A 17,127-nucleotide genomic window follows, 5' to 3' on the forward strand; every position below is an offset into this window, starting at 1 on the left:
CCTCTCTGCACCCTGTGAGATGGCTGCATACTGAAGCCCTGCCAAGGGAAAGAGCCTAGGCACAAAATGACAGATACATGGAACACATAAGTTAGCTCCACTCTTGGCTATGAGACCTGGAGGGAGACAGGAGAGGGAAGAAATTGTAGAGTGTAAAATTTCAATTTGAGAAGATGGGGACATTGTAAAACGGGAGAGTGTTGATAGGTTTCCCAGAAATGTCCAAGTGCTTAATAAACTCCACACCTAAAAATCACATAAGTGTTTGTTTTTATAGTGGGCATATTTTACCAGAATAAAAAGAAAGTGAAGACAAAAGCTATTGATTATTAAGTAGTATCAGATGCCTCCCATCCATGGTCACTCTGGGAACATTTTTTACTCAGCCTATTTGTGGACAGCCCTTCTTTGCTGGGAAAGCTCACATGACATGGTGTCCTGGTGAGAAGGGCATAGGCGACAAAGCCAGACATGACTCTGACTCCCAAGAACATTTCTTGTGACTATGGCTCAAGCCAATTAACCTTTCCTTACCCTTAATCTTCTCTTCAGTAAATAGTGATAATAATATCTATCTAAAAATGGTTTTGAAACTATTAAAATCTGTGAGTTCATAAAGGTCATTTCTTTTTCACTGAGTCTTTTGATTTTTCATTTGGTTTGCTAAATATCACTTAGACTAACATTGTAAGTTTCATCAAAGATCACACACAGGTCAAGGAAAGAGTATAACTATATTTTTAAATCTAGGCTTTTTTTCCACTTTGCTTTTTTCACTTTGCAAGCATAGCTCATGATATTACTTGTGATACAATAATTAGACTTCATAAACATGACACTGCTATTCATCAGTATGTTGTTTGTGAAAATTCAATATTAATAAAAAATGCTTTGCAAAAATGCATGTCTTCAATGACTAGTAATAGACAATTGAAATTTTGAGTGGCCCTATAGCCCAGCACAAATGAAATAGTTAAGACATCTTGTATATAGTGAGGCAAGGCCCTGTGACGTCCATAGGAGCACAGACTGGGCGTGGCTATGAGCCTCTGCTTACAGTATACAGGCAGATTACAGTACACAGAGACAGATTGCACTGTTGAAACACTTATCAGGACAGTTGATTTCCTGCTGCTGCAGAGGATTGTATGAATTTTTATCAAATAAAAAAAAGTATTTTTCCCCATGCAAGAGTCAAAAAGGGTATCATGTGGATATGAGCAATAAAATGTGTTCCTAAATCAGCAGAAGTGACTGCTGTGGTTCCCTTTGCTCCTGGGCTTGGTTTCTGTTTGTTCTGATCATTTCTTTGCTTGCATACACCGCAGCATGGCAAAGACTAACAAGGAGAACAGCCACCATCAACACACGCTGGAAGGGAAGAACACACACAGATAAAAAGCTTTCTTAAATCACAGAGCCAGGGATTATATCTAGATACATTGGGGGAAAACATTAATAAAAAGGATTTTTAAGTGTCTTTGCTAAGAATTTTTTTTTAATTCAAGGCTTTCATGTTTATGTGTTCCCTGGTGGAAGCAATGACTTTGCTCAATTTGCTTCAGAGCAATATTGGGGGGGGGGGGGATGAGCAAAATATGCAATGAGAAAAAAAATCTGTGCAAGTCCCCAGGGTAAGTAAGGGCTCGCTGAGAGTATAACGGATGTTCTTCATTTCCTCTTGTCTGGAGTTCTAGGTGGTTGCAGGTTATATATTACCTCCTCTCACACCCACCATTTCCACCCACATTAATGGAGGTCCACTGCAAAACCAAGGCAATCTGCAGGCTTATTGTTATTTATGGAATGAGATCACTCCATCTAGCATAGTGCTTCTTCACCCTTCTTCATGCTCTCAAGTCAGTGAGAAGCACTAACAGAAGTTGTTTGAAGAGAAGAATTGAGACCCCACCTCCAAGTGTCACTTTTCAGCAATCACTTACAGAAAACAAAAGGCATTCCAGTGTTTGCCTTGATTTTGTTCTCCTCAGCCATCTCCTCTGCCTCTCCCTACTTTTCACAAGCCGGGAACATCTGCAGATCTAGAGGCGCCTGTGGTGAGAAAACAGACACTTTGTTACTTCTTTCCCAAGGTTTCCTTGGGAAGGCATGAGCTTGAAGAGCAGTGGTTTATTTAAATTGTCAAGAAAGTGAATCTACTGTGTGCTGAGCTTTCACCCAAACTCCTGAACACAATAAAAAACATCCCTTTGTTCAAGGCTACTAAAGTCTTTATGTGATGTATGTTCTTGCAAAATCATCATGGAAAGACTCAGATGTCTTAATTCATCTTTGTCTCTGTTGGTCTCACAGTTCCCAGCCATGCATCTTATCTGAGAGCAGCATACCATTGAGCTCTAGGCCTTAGAAAACTGATCATTGCCACATAGGGGCTTTTTTCTTCCTATGTCACTCCCATTATTTTCTTCCTATTTCTAATGTTTACAAGTTCATTAAGTCATTGTCCTAAGTGAGATTCAGATTCTTCCATACTCTAGGTCATAATTCCTTAGGCCATATCTTCAATTTAGCTTTGCCTAGTTGTATACATTTTGGTAGCTAGAATTTAGAATTGAATATACTAGCCCTCATACAATTGATGGTATTCCACAGAGCTTAAGGCTACTCAGACAAGCAGGGTTTAACCTGTGTCTTTGCTCTTGCTGAAAATGCTGCCTTTTAATTCACTGAGAAGTTAGATGTACTCAGAGGAGACTTCCCACAGACCCCCACACTCCCCACTGATTGGCATCAGAATGCATATTCATCCAGAGCTCTGCTCCTTTATTTCAACAGTCCTTCTGATTCATAGTGGACCCTTATGTGGGTCAAATTATATGTGCTCCTTTCCTGAACTTTATGTATCCAAGTCCTATGTATTTTTTATTTTATTAGATATTTTCTTTATTTACATTTCAAATGCTATCTCGAAAGTTCCCTATACCTCCCCATACTCTCCCCCCACACACACTCCCCTACCCACCCACTCCCACTTTTTGGCCCTGGCGTTCCCCTGTACTGGGGCCTATAAAGTTTGCAAGTCCAATGGGCCTCTCCAGTGATGGACTGAACCTGTAAGCCATCCCCAATTAAATGTTGTCCTTATAAGAGCTGCCTTGTTCATGGTGTCTGTTCAGAGCAGTAAAACCCTAACTAAGATAGTCATAGTCACTCATGATCCCAGAACTCAGCAGGGTGAGGAAGAAAGATTGTGAGTTGCGGGACAGTTTGGGTTATGTTAGACACTACCAACAGATGGGGAGGCAGAGGTCATATTGGGATAAGGTTAGTCATTATTCCAATGTGACTGCCAAGCGCCTCATGCAGATTCTTGTGGACATGTGCTTTGCTCTTACTGCTCTTGGTTTCTTTAAAAACAATTGTTATTTTAATGACTAAATATGTAGTTAGTTTTTATGTCTAAGATTCTTCGTTTTGAGATATATTCCTCATACATCGTGATTCTCATATGCCCTTGCAAAGTCACAAGTTTCTTTTTAAGAGATTTAGGCTGCACATCTTCCAAAATGTAGCAACAAGATCATATTTAGGAAGATTCAAGTTGTGTAATGAAGCTTTTGTTGACTGAGCTAAAGACTAAAAGGACCATTTTGGGGACTTGAATTTCAATGGTTCAAAGCACTTCTCACTCTTGCAGGGAACCAGGGTTTGATGCTAAGTGGTTTATAACATCTGTGCCTCCAGATCCAGGGAAGTCCTATGCCTTCTGTTCTCTGCATAGACATATAAAATAAAATGAATACACCTAATTTCAAAAATAAGAAAGAACCACCTTTCATGGACTAGTATGAACAATGTTTCTATTTGTACATGGGCTCACAGAAGACAAATGTCTACATTTTTCTTTCTGTATTGGTAAATGCCCTGTGCTCTTCACATCTGGAGAGAACCTTTCATTGTATGACAACTTAGTTCCATTAGGTATTAGTCAAAATCCTTTGACACATTACATCAACATTTCTTAAGCCTCCCTACTGAAATACTTTTGATACCAGTGGAAAGCAACATTCATTCCCAAGGGTTCAAATTTATAAACCAAGAGAATCAACAGCAAATTTAAGATCGGTTGATGGTCTACCATTTAAGAGAAAAAAAAAACTTGGAGTTTTTCCACTCTTTGTTTTTTTAAGATAGTATTTGTTTGCTGGGTTTGTATCAGGGATTGAACCCATGACTTTATGTGGATCATAAAAAGTGTCTAGCATGGAGATACATCCCCAGGTCTGCACCTACCCTAACTGATTCACTCTGAAATAATTAAAATGATTATTTAATCATGCTATGTCTGTTTTAAAATAGTTTCTGGTCTTTTCTGCTGTTTACTGATGTGGCTTTAAGCAACCTGTAGGACCAAGTGTCCACTGAAATCCACAATCTTAATAAGAACGAATTAGCTGTCCTTGTTAGACATGGCTCTGGCAACTACTGCACACAGCTCACTGCCTGCAGAGCTGATCTCTGATCACAAGGCTGCTTTTGGCAGCCGATAACTTCCTGTCTGATCCAATCCTTGTCACTAATGGAATGATGCATCACTCTGTAATGGGTCCTGTTTTATTCATTTTGTTCTATTAAGCCTAGATCAATAATGAAACTAGCATTCCGAAGGCTCACATTTCTACCCAACTCTCATTGCGGTGTCACCTATCTCAACTCAGGATTTGGCTTAATAATAATCAATGCCTAATAAGATTTTAATTACCTGTATTTCTAGAGCCCTGTAACATCTTTCACTTTAATTAACTTAGTAGCTTTCCAAAGCCTGTTCTCTAGGGAACAATCGCTAAGATGAATCCAGAGGAGTTTACAAATGAAGGCTCAGGTCAAAACATTGTGAAATAATCCATGGGTGGTAGAAAGCATTGAGAGGTGACAACAGAAAAGGAGACCAGACAATGAAGGATTGTCACATCTCACTTGGTCTTGAATACCAGAACTATGAACTTGGAATTTATTAAGTAAAAGCAATCGTGCTGACAACAGGAGGCTATGGGAAACATTTGATACAGAAGAGATACGAAGAAGCAGCTTTTGAAAACTAAGTGGGATACTATAGAATTGTATTCATCCTTGGTAAGCATGGCTGAGGTTGTCCCTGTAGACCAGGTAGAGGGAGGGAGGCATGATGACAGAAAGGAGTATGGATTTGGTAACAACTGCCTATCTGAGACTATGGTCTCCTTCACAGGGTCACAGCAGGAGCTGGGGATAGCAATAGCTCAGTCAGTAAAGTATGTAGAAGACTTAAATTTAGAAATCACATTCAAAAGCTGGGCATGCTGGTGTGCTTGTAGTTCCAGCACTGGGGAAGCAGAGGCAGGCATAACCCTGGGGCTCCATGGCCACCCAGTCTAGCCCACTAAATAAGTTCCAGGCCAGGGAGAAACTTTCTCTCATAAAAGAGCAAATATCATTGGCTCCTGTGTTTGTCATTGCCATTCACACAAGTACACACACACACACATACCACAAAACAATAGTTGACAATTTGCAAGACAGAAACACAGCCCTCTGGTGACATTTTACTGTTTCGTGTAAAGTGCAGCATCATTGACAAAAGTCGTTGTTAGGTGACCACCCAAAGACTTGTAGTCCCCAGGCTTATATCCTAAGTGAAATAAATATAGGTGCATTTACATCTACAGAAACAGCCTGTAGGGTAAGTGCATTCTCCTGGCTTCATCTGAATGCACAGTTATACACACCAGTTAACCTAAGTTTACCTGGGAATGTTTTGCACTTCAAATTACAATATGAATGACTTCTGCTCAATACCAGTTCTGGGCTGATGGAGTCACATTGGGCTGTGGTCTTCATATAACAGTTTGTTGTTCTGCTTCTGTGATGAAAATTTCTGAGTCCCTGGCTCTCAAGTCATGATACCACTCTTAGATCAACTCTTCCTGGGGATGCTAGTGTCCCTTCATTGATGCTGAGACATTGCTTGTTGCTGATGTCCATAAGTCTCCAACAATCCTGCACTCTCTTTCTGTGACTCTGAAGCACCATTTCTTGCCCCAGTAATGAAGTTTACCTGCACCTTTCTTCCTCTGCTGTTTCTCTGTCATTTGCAGCTGTCCACTCATTCTCATCCTGCTACAAAGAGCACAGATTTTTTACCTTGAATGTCACAAAATATGAAGGTTTCCCACACTACCTGCCTCTGGGTCTGGGCTTGAGGTAGTGTCTTCTCCCAGAGCACCAGCAGATCTATACTACATTTTTCCAAGTGGTAGAAGGCAGGATCTCTGACACTGGCAAAATGAAAGAGAAACACAAGATGGAATATTGTGATTTAACACACCCATATCCTTCAGTGAGGGTTCAGAAAATGATCTGCATCTGGAGCGAAAATTATACTTTTAAGTTATACTTCTATTTGGTTAACCATGACATAGTAGCTTCCCAGGCTGTACCAAGATGGAAGCAAGCTTTTCAGACATGCACACTGAGTTGCTGTTCTACCATTATAGGCTAATGTCAACATTTCTCATTATAGGTTATTCTGTTTGAAGCCTAATTCCTTTTCAAGAGTAAGACTTAGCTTTTCGAATATATCATCTTGGGTTCAAGGCATACATAGTAAATTTCTTCTGGAGTGTGGCCATCCCAGATAATATGGCTGGCACTGTCTCCACAAAGCTCACCATGACTCATGAGTGGTTATAAACCAAAGAAAAGAACCTTATCTTTCTTAATTATAGATATTAATGATTGTGATACATCCTCTGGAATTTAGGAATGACTGGTATAATAAATAAGCTGCTAATGACAGTATTAACATCATGTGTTCACATAAGAACTTTTTGTAATCTCTCAAGGCAATTCTAGAAGAAACAAAGGAAATTAATGGGGAAGGGAATATAGAAAATGTACAAATACATATGTGGAAATGACATAGCAACCTTATTTATATTCTAACTGAATTTTTTTCTTTTTTGTTGTATATTTTCTTTATTTACATTTCAAATGTTATCCCCTTTCCAGGTTCCCCCTTCTCAAGAAACCCCCAGCCCACCCAGCTCAGCCCCCTCCCCCTGCTTCTATGAGGGTGTTCCCCCTCCCACCCACCCACTCCTGCCTCCCTGCCCTGTCATTCACAGGACCAAAGGCCTTTCCTCCCATTGATGCCCAATAAGGCCATCCTCTGCTACATTTGCAGCTTGAAGCCATGGGTCCCTCCATGTGTACTCTTTGGTTGGTAGTTTATTCCCTGGGAGTTCTGGGGGTCTGGTTGGTTGATATTGTTGTTTTTTCTATGGGGTTGCAAACCCCTTCAGCTGCTTCAGTCCTTTCACCAATTCCTCCATAGAAGCAAAAATAATTTTTTTTAATTCCAAAAACTAAGTCATTTGTGAATTTGACTGTTTTTCACTGTGCTGCCTGACTCAGTCCAGAATCTTTCACCTGACAACTGGCAAAACAGTCGTGGGCAGTAAGTAGAACCCTGCCACCTGAAAACAACCATATCAATTATCATTATTTTGGTGTAAGTGCTTCTACAGGGTAGGAAGAATCACTTCAGGTTGGTTTTGTGTGCATAAGTTGGCACGCAGAAAAGCACCAAAGCAACATATTGCCCAGAGGTAATAAATAATCGGATGGGTGCTTGCAGACACGCTCATCTGACACAGTGGGAAGTTCACCCAATACCTGCTTTACTACTCAATATAGGAAAGTAAGAAATGACTGGCAGAGTTGTAACAAGCTCTGAGTGCCTGGCATCACAATAGAGCACTATTGGCACTGTCCTTGAACTCTTTCTATTGCTTATTACACCTTTTTTCATGTACCCCTTCCCAAGGAGTTTGATTATTCATGTGTGCAAGCATGCATTCATTCACTCAATCAATGTTTATTGTGTTCTAGGCTCTATGCCAAGCCAGTAAAGAAAGAAAAGTAAAATCCATTTTTCAGGAATTTTATCAGTTAGTGCTTTTAATTGGTGGCAGAGCTATGTACAAACAACTTAAAAATGTTAAAGGATCAAAGAACTAAATCTTTGGGAAGACAGAAATGAACACAGCCACAAAGATATATGCCCCGACTTGCAGGATATAAGCAACGGGGTTCTCGAAGGAAGGGAGCAACATCAGCAAATTGGTATCAGGAGATGTGAAGGAAGAAGACAAGACAAAAATTCTGTTCAAGTTTCAGTTTACTCTTGGGAAACAGAGGGTTTAAAAAGCTACAAACCACAAAGGTATTTGCCTAGGTGCACGGGTCAAACTGGTATTATAGCTTGGTTACATAATAACATAAATGGAATGCCCCCATTGTAAAATGTTGGGAAAGGAATGTCCTCATTGTAGAAGGTTCGGAAAGCCCCCTATCATAAAATGTCCCGAGTCAATTGCTGGAACAGAAAAAAGATAGTGGAAGAAACAAAGGAGGGTTAGTTAATAGATGATGGTCCAGGGACAAGATGGAGACTGAGATGCCAGGGGCTTTCGGGACCCAACAGATAAAAACAGTAGAAAATTAATGAAGTGTCCCTCCAAAATGTTGTTGCCAGAGTGAATCAACTTAACCTATTGCCCATTTGTGGTTTTTCTCCCAATTTCTAAGAAGAGCTTATCCTTGGCCTGGCTTATGTCAGGAGTCTACCCTTTGGTCAAAGAAGGCAGAGTAAATTGGTTAATTGGTAGCTCCTCCAACAAAGCTTGAGGAACCCAAAGTTGTTTTGTCAAAAGAATAGAGACTAGCCATTGCAGAGACAAAGAAGAGCAGAGGGCTGCTACGGAAATGCCTGGGTGGGATACTGTCCACTACAGTAAGATTCCCAAACATGATAATAAATGTCTTTACAGACTGCCTGGATTACAGGGGTAAAGAGCTGAGAAAAGGAAATCCACATGAGGTTAGGAGAAGCTAGGTCATGTAAGGCTTCAAGCCGAGTGTCTGTGAGTTGATATTTACCCTGTGAATATGTGTAGGCACAATGTTTTATATGCCTTGTAGTGCTTACTCTTGTGTTATTTAAATGCTGATTTCTCTGCCTTCATATCTTGTCTCAATGCAGATACAATGCTTATACCAATAATCTCATGTCTCAAGTTTGTGTAAACAATTCTTAACATTTATCCTCTGCCTTGTCAATAAATGCTGGTCACCCAATTGCTGGGTATAATAGAGAATAGGGTGTGACATGTGCTAGCAAGAGAATTGGAGAGGGGGATTTAGATGAACCAGGAGGATAGAAGCATTGGAGCCATGAAAAAGGGAACCAGATCAATAATAATTTGCAAGCATCTTGGGATGGGGTGGGAAGGTAGCCAGATCAGCATAGGAGGTAAAGGCATCATTTAACTGTTCAGTTACTGAGGTGCAGTTTTAAATAAATCTTACTTTCTCTGTGAAGTTATTGGAGATTAGCAAGAGTAAATAAATAAAGCTGCCAGATTAATTAACTGTTTACATTTATATTAAGAATAATTCAGAAACACTGAAGGATCATAACTTTACAAAGTTAGTCTGCTGTGGAGGCAGTCGGTAGAATAGAAGGCAGAGCTAAGAGTGACATAACCACTGAAATGTCAAGGACTGGACTAAAAACAACATGGTTGAGGTTGAGAGGAGGTGGATTCTAGAGAATCTCCAAGATACAAAGAATTTGGTGCTTGATTGATAAGGAGACAAGAAAGAACATTACGATTCTTAATAGTCTGGGCAAAACTGTATTGTGACTAAGAGATGAAATACAAAACAAAATTCACTACTTTGAGCACACTGATTTATGTCCTCCCCCACCTCTCACTCCCTGGAACATCCAGGTGGCCCTAGCATAGGGTGACGGTCTGTAAATATTCAAAGATCAGCTTAGAGGTTAGGACTGCAAATGTGGTAGTTGGCAGTACCCCTCATTCTTAAATATGAGTATGTGATAGAGTACTCATATGAGAGTATGAGTGAGGTGATAGAGATTTAAATCCACCTTCTTCATTTAGCATTTCTCTCTGCACAGTAGTGTAGCTTTTGGGTATATGAACTTTAAGAAGATACTTTACCAGTGACAAACAGATGAGATAAGCCAGGAGAAGAGAAGAAGGGATGCAGCCATCTTGATCAACAGACACTAAATTGTAGTTAGGTAGGAGCCAAGCCAGTCACTTTAAGGTCAGTGTTAGCAAGAATAATGTACTGCATATTTCAGAAAACTAGAAGAAAAGATTTTGAGCGTGTCCACTATGAGGAAGTCATAGTTGTTGGCCTTTTCTTCTTGTGAGAGAATGTCTGACAAACATCTTAAGGAATAGTTTATTTTGATTCACAGTTCAAAGAGACACAGTCCCTCATCAAGGAAGGCATGGAGTGGGAGCTAGTGGCACTGTGTCCATAATCAGGAAGTAGAGACAACTGAATGCTACCCCTCCTTTGGCTTTCTCCCCTTTTCTTTTTTATGTATCTGTGACTCCAGCCCATGGGATGGTACTGCCCATATTCAGATGGGTCTTCTCCCTTCAGTTAAACATTCTAAGAATGTTCTCATAGACTTGCTGATAGGCATGTCTTCTAGGTAATGCTAACTACAGTATAGTTGATGAGTGTCAACCATCACAGTGTTTGATGCAGATACATTTAACCTGGTGTGTGTGTGTGTGTGTTCATGCCAAAATATCATTCTCCATTAATACACACAATTTGTGTTTTCATAAGATTTTAAAAGATGAAAAGATGATAACAAAATAAACAATATAAATAAATCCCACAAAATATTGAGTAAAATAGGCACAGAGGATCTAATACTGTCTGGTATCTCTGATTTTACTTAAATAGAATTCAAACACAAGCAGATTTAATATGTTATTTGGACATGGATGAGATGTACACTGTCCAATGACATAGTCATATAAGTGTATTTAAATTTGTTTCACATTGTTGACCCAGTATAATTGTCAACTCTGTGGTGCTTCCACCTTGTGGATATACACAATCACTTTTATTTCTTTGCATTAATCTTTCATTTTTTAAGAAATTTTTATGATAATACATTGCAGTTTGCAAGCAATAAAAGTTTTAATTTCACTAAAGTCAAGGAAAGCAGAGAATGTGCTCTGAAGCTAGGAGAGCCTACACTGTTATTCTGAACCCCACACAGTGGAATTAGTTTGTAGGATGTCCTCTTCTTACATGTCATACAACAAACAAACAAACAAGCTAAAAAAACACCACCAACAACAAAACAAAAACACTCTGCCATAAAGCCAATTATGTTAGGCCACATTGTTTTATCTATGTCTCAAAAAAAAAATCAGTGGCCTAGGGAGACATCGTTTTTATGGTCATTACCCCATGGTCTTATGCTGTTTTCATCAGCCTGTTTTGTTTTTTCTTCCAGTTCCCAAAGCAATATGTTCAAGAATGGTACAGTTTTGATGAAATCACTCACAATTCTCTATTAGGCTGCTGTAGGTATGCCATGCCTGATCCTCAGAAGTATAGGCATGGTCTTGAATATGACCTATGTTTTTCTCTTCTTCTTGATCTGCAGGCTTTTAGGAGAAACAACTGTATAGGTTTAACAATAAGGAATGAAGATGCTCTAATATTAGAGGGCCAGCAAGCCATGGGCACAAGTAGCAAAACATCTCACTAAATGCAGTGTCAAAGAAGTAGGAGGCTGATAGTGAGGCCTAAAGATAATTGGCAGATAGGCAGAGACAGGGTGTGGCCAGAGAAAGACTGGCAGCTGAGCCTGTCCTTAGGAACCCAAGTTCTGTATACCCTAAGGATAGCAAGAGGAAGGGTCCTGGGCCAACCTTTCCCTTGAGACTTTGTAAGACTGTATTCTTCCCATTTGAAACACAGTTTCTTACCTAATTGGTGCATCAAGACCTTAACCTTTCACACAGCAAAGTATCTAGCTTTAATGACAGTCTGCAGCATGAGCCTATTGGAGCATAACTCATCTTAGAGATCCTGACAATCTTTATAGGGTCAGTTTGGGATCCTACAAGCCAACAGTCTCTGATCACTCTCTACTGAAACCTTTTTCTCTCAGGACCAGGAAAGAGCAGAAGGTGAAGGCGTGGGGACACCCAAGAGAGAGAGCCCAGCTGCATGTGTACCTCACAGAAGCCCTTTCCTGTCACTGGCTGATCAGTCAATTTCTAAGAGTATGATGGCCCACCTCATGCTAGAATTACACATCCGGGATGAATCTGATTAGAATCAGAGCCCCAAAGTTCACCACATAGAAGTTCACCCCACATCATGTTTACCTTGCTCAGTACTTAGAATGAAGTGTATTCCTAAACAGCCACCGTAAAATCTTCTTCTTCCCATCTCCCATGGCCTTGAATAACGAGGATGAGATGGCTTCATGATTCCTATCACATTCCCTTGAGAAATGTGTTCCACAGGAGGCCTCACCTCAGAGAGCTGATTACCCAGGAAGCTGTGGCAGACACTTGGGAATGCAGCTGAGAATGACAAGAAGCACATTCCTTCTTCTGACAGGAAGTTGATGCCTTTGTGAATATTTAAAATGAATAGTGAATTCACCTCACCCTTCAGGTGGATAACAGCAGATAGCAGCAAATAGAAATGTCCATTCCTGAAACAGAGCACCCTTCAAAAACTCTCACCAAGTCTCAGCATTCTGCTGGGTTGATTGTTCATGATTTTGTGAGTGCTGTTTACAGTAGATTTAATGGTGTTTTTCTCAGCTCTGGTGTCATCAGCCAATGGAGATTTTAGACAGATTGTATGCCAGAACAGAAAAAAAATGTGTCCTTCTTAAAACATAATTTGATTTTGTGTGTATATCACATTTATTCCGTTTCCAAGCTTGGCTTGCCATCTTCCTCTGGACTGCTTGGTGAGAAAACCATCCAGGGAGAGTTGTTCCTTGTCGTTTCCAGCAAGCGTGTAGCCCTGGGTAGGCATCTTATTTTCTCCCTGTAGGAGGAAATGTAACATTGAAACTCTCCAACAGTGAGACCACAGAAATAAAAATACAAAAGGAGGCCCTTTCTAAGTATCTTACCATAAAACCTAAGGTTATAAACTTTATTCCTCCAGACAGTTAAAGAGTGTCTTTCAACTAGTTCTTTCAAGGTAAAAGTTTGCTTTGGTAATTTCAATTTGACTCAAAGCTGTAATGCTTCCACAATAGAGAGATCTAATGGCCTTGGGAGTAGAGACATGAGTCCACAGCCTTTTCCTTAAATAAGAAAATCACAGCATAAGACTTGTGATACTTTTGTATCTTGAGTGTCACAGGGACACAGAACTGGTCTGCCAGTGACAAGCAGGTGTTGTTGGTCGGTCTCAGTTGTAATAAAAACAGGGCTTCCTGTGCAGGACAGCTGTGCAGGCTTGATGACAGGAATAGGACAAGCCAGAATCTGTGACAGAAATAATGGAAAGACCAGAAAGAAAGTCAGCCCTGGGAACTGGAGGTGTCCAGAATCCTGTGAGATGGTGCCTGGAAGTAGCTAAGAGCCCATTGTAACTGCAGTTCCTACATGACCTGTATGTCTGCTCTTCACACTAATGCCAAAGGGGACTTTGTAGGACACCCACCCACCTGCTTGGAATTTCTAATGGGTCTCTCATTAGAATATATACTATATATTCATATATAGTCATATGCATGCACACGCACAGGCACAGACACAGACACAGGAGACACTGAGACCCTTTCAGAGCTCCTATAGCTTTCTAGCCTGGATTCTGCTGTCCTTTCTAAACTGTTTACTGATGGCCCCCGAGAACATCCATATATATTGACCCTTGGAAGCTATTCAGCTTCTCCAAGAATAGTGTGTGCTTTCACATCTGCCTGTTTTTCCTTTGACCACTAAGCCCTTCCTCCCTGAGATACCCTCTAGCACATTCCTAATTACATTTCCTAAAGTGGCTTGGTTAAAAATGATCTCCCCTGACTTGCCTCTTCAGAGAAGCCACCACATTCAACCCTTCTTATTTGCCTGGCTCCCCACTACACCATAAACTTCTTGGGTACAGAAACCAGGAAATATGCATTGCATTTCAGTGCCTAACACGATGCTTAATAAATACTTGGAAAATACTGACTAAATTAATGAATGAACAAATTTATATCGTCATTGCCTAAATTTTAGACAATAGGAGAAAATTAAATTTTACTTTTAAAATGTGTTTTAATGTTTATAGATAACCTTAACATTGGAAAGATAAATATATAAATAGAAGCAGATATTGAGTTATACAGAGAACTTAAAATATATTTAACTTTTGTGTTAATAAATGTATCCATTCAGCACACAGAGCAATGTACTTGACAATATGGGAAGAGATATTTATAAATTTTTATTTGACAAATTAATACATTGAGCAGGAACCAATTCTTGAACTTTGAAGTGGCTTTTACTTCTCCAGCTAAACTTCGCTGAGATTAAATTTGCAGGTTATGAAATACATTTGCAGACTCTTGCAGCCATTACCTCACTCTAATTCAACTATATTCCCACCCCCTCCCAAGAAAGCTGCTCTCAGTACCAGTCACTCTTCATCTCATCTTAGCCCAATCGGTCACTAAGATGGTTCCTGTGGATTGGCTCATTCTGGACATTTCCATAAACAGAATCAGGAGGTATGTTATCCTTTGGGTTGTTCCTTCTTTTGGCATAAACCTTTGAGATTACCTTATAGTTCCATGACTATCTCGTAGTCACGTGACCAGCACACATTGCATTCTGTGCTCAGGCCTCATTTGTTGAACCATCCATCAGCTCACAGACATTTTGCATTGATTCTGATTTTTGGCTCTAGACTTTGGAAGTTGGCTCTTTGGCTTTATCTGGCTAACATTTGCATTTCTACCTATGAAAACTGCTTTTGTTTTATAATTAACAAAAGTATGGTTTTATACTTAATTGTAATACTAAGGCAAGATTCTCATATAGCTGAAACTGCTCCTTATATTAACAAGTCTACATTAAAGCCTGCTCTGGATGTGCAGTACAATTTCTTAACAGCGTCAATCTGTATAGCATTAACTGGGTGTTGTATGAAATTATTTTTCTCGATGCCAACTTGTCGTTTATGGGACATAGAGAGCTGGAGGACTCTGCTTCAAGTCCCCTGTTCTTGTGAATCTTGGTTGTGCAGAAAGGGACCTCAAGGAAACATCTTAGTTCCAATAAATGCAGGACTGTCATGTGCTGCCAGTAGGAGCAGCCATGTGATTTGATAATTATTGTTTCCCTCTCTCCTCAGAAGCAAATTGCTGTCATTATCAACTGTCATCAATTACATCAACTATCACTTTGGTGTCTTTAGACCAGTTCTCCTGTGGGAGAAAAAGCCAAAAAGAAGAGCTTCCATTCATTTCTCTAATGGCCACTCTACCTTGTCCTTGGGCCCCACCCAGGCCAGCAACCATCCCAACACTTGGCAGACCTTCAAGGATTGGTTTGTCACTTATTGGTTTGTCCCAAGCAAAGTAATCAAGGCCATCATTTCAGAAAGTTCCTGATTTTAAATTTTTCTGGAACTTCTCACTATTTATGCCCTTCATCCCCACATACACGTGAATATTTTTTCCTTTTTCCATCAAATATGTGACTACACAGAGATTTAAATTAAAATTACAGGAAAGATGTCCCTATTATCCTTAACTCAGATGCCCCTAAAGCATGCAGGGCCATCTTTGAAGGTGTCTTTAGTGTGATGGGTAGAGGATCATTGTTCTTTGTCCCCCCACATTTTAACTCCAGGGAAGCCTCGCGGTTGTTGCAGCCTTTGGTTATGAAAATGAGGACAACAGAGTATGAGACAGTCTTGAAGCAGATGGATGTCAATGTGTTGCACATGCCCACAACAGCCCCTGAACTTGCTAAATGGATGAGCTGAGTGTTGACTTGGTGCTGTTTCTGTAATTTGACATTTGAAAGCATAGGCCTTGTCTTCTCCAGATCATGATTTGAACCCTGGCAGCAGCAGACAGTACTCTTCATCTCAGAACACCTGATATTTTTATTCTGAGAGAAACTTTTTTTTCATCTCCATTTGAGGCCAACGTATCAATTGACTTAAATTCTCTTTCACCAGCTGGTATTAAAGTTGGTGCTAGAAAGCAACATCCTGCTCACCATGGTGGTTCTTCCCTTCAACCTAACACTAAGACTCATGAACCAGGGTAGGTGAACTTCTATGTGTTCAAGATGAGCTTCGTGTAGCAAGTTTAAGACTAGCCACACATGCACACACATATGCACACCTGCTTATATCATCCTGAAGACTTGCACAAGATCAAGTCTCCCAAAACTCCAACCATGAATGCAGAAGAATTTAAGGTCCCAGCCCTAGCTGAGGAGCTATTGGCAATTGTTAGAAGAGAATGCATTTTCTTCAGGGATGTGGCTTCTGAGAGGCTACCCATGCTTCCAGTAGATCATCCTAAACCTGAGCATGTCCAGGCAATGCTAAATGAGCTCAGTAAATATTAAATTGGGGGGGGGGGCGGTGCATAGGATATTGGGAGGCAAAATTGTATGGAAAATAAGGGAGAAATTGAAGGGAAGGGACTTGGGGGACTCATTACCTGAAGAAATAGGGTAAGGAAGGAGGAAAGAAGGAAGGGGCAGAGAAAGAGGAAAGAGAGACAGAGAGAGAGACAGAGACAGAGAGAGAGAGACAGAGAGATGAGACAGACAGAGACAGACAGAGACAGACAGACAGACAGACACACACACACACACACACACACACACGTCTTCCATAGTTGAACTAAGGCCATTTCAGGGTACACTAGGAGCCTCCTTCAGTTTGCTAATCGGTTTTTGGATCCTGTATCTTCCAAAGTTGTAAGCCTTATAATTATTTTAGTGAGAATAACTGGTAGTTTTTATTCATGCTTAAAGAGCTAATCTGTTTACTTAAATAATATCCAATCTCTGCAGGTGCTGTAGGTTAATTGCACACTGAAGCTAAAAGTACAGAAGCTCACTAACCATTTTATAATTTCAAAACCCAAGCCCAGTGTTCTCACTGAGGAGCTGGTAACTTCTTGGCTTTGCGATGTTGATCATCAGGCAGCTTCAGTGGTGGCTGCTACTGTCTCCCATACCACTTACATGCCTGGTCCCTGTCATTTTTATTCCTACCATTTTACTTATC

General features: G+C 40.2%; 1 protein-coding gene and 1 long non-coding RNA gene across 2 annotated transcripts in view; one reads left to right on the plus strand and one right to left on the minus strand.

The window, feature by feature from the left end:
* Kcnb2 (potassium voltage-gated channel subfamily B member 2) overlaps window positions 1–17,127 on the plus strand; it is a 423,142-nt gene that overhangs the window by 136,228 nt on the left and 269,787 nt on the right. The gene's annotated exons all lie outside the window — the stretch shown is intronic.
* The window catches only part of LOC147006007 (uncharacterized), a 170,607-nt gene continuing 164,256 nt past the window's right edge, over window positions 10,777–17,127 (minus strand). The window contains exon 4 of the long non-coding RNA XR_015046705.1: window positions 10,777–12,921. This is a non-coding gene — a long non-coding RNA (uncharacterized LOC147006007). The remainder of the gene's footprint in view (window positions 12,922–17,127) is intronic.

This window comes from Mus caroli, unplaced genomic scaffold (assembly GCF_978045245.1).
Source record: "Mus caroli unplaced genomic scaffold, Mus_caroli_1 scaffold_1, whole genome shotgun sequence".
In the NCBI taxonomy this organism is placed as follows: Eukaryota; Metazoa; Chordata; class Mammalia; order Rodentia; family Muridae; genus Mus; species Mus caroli.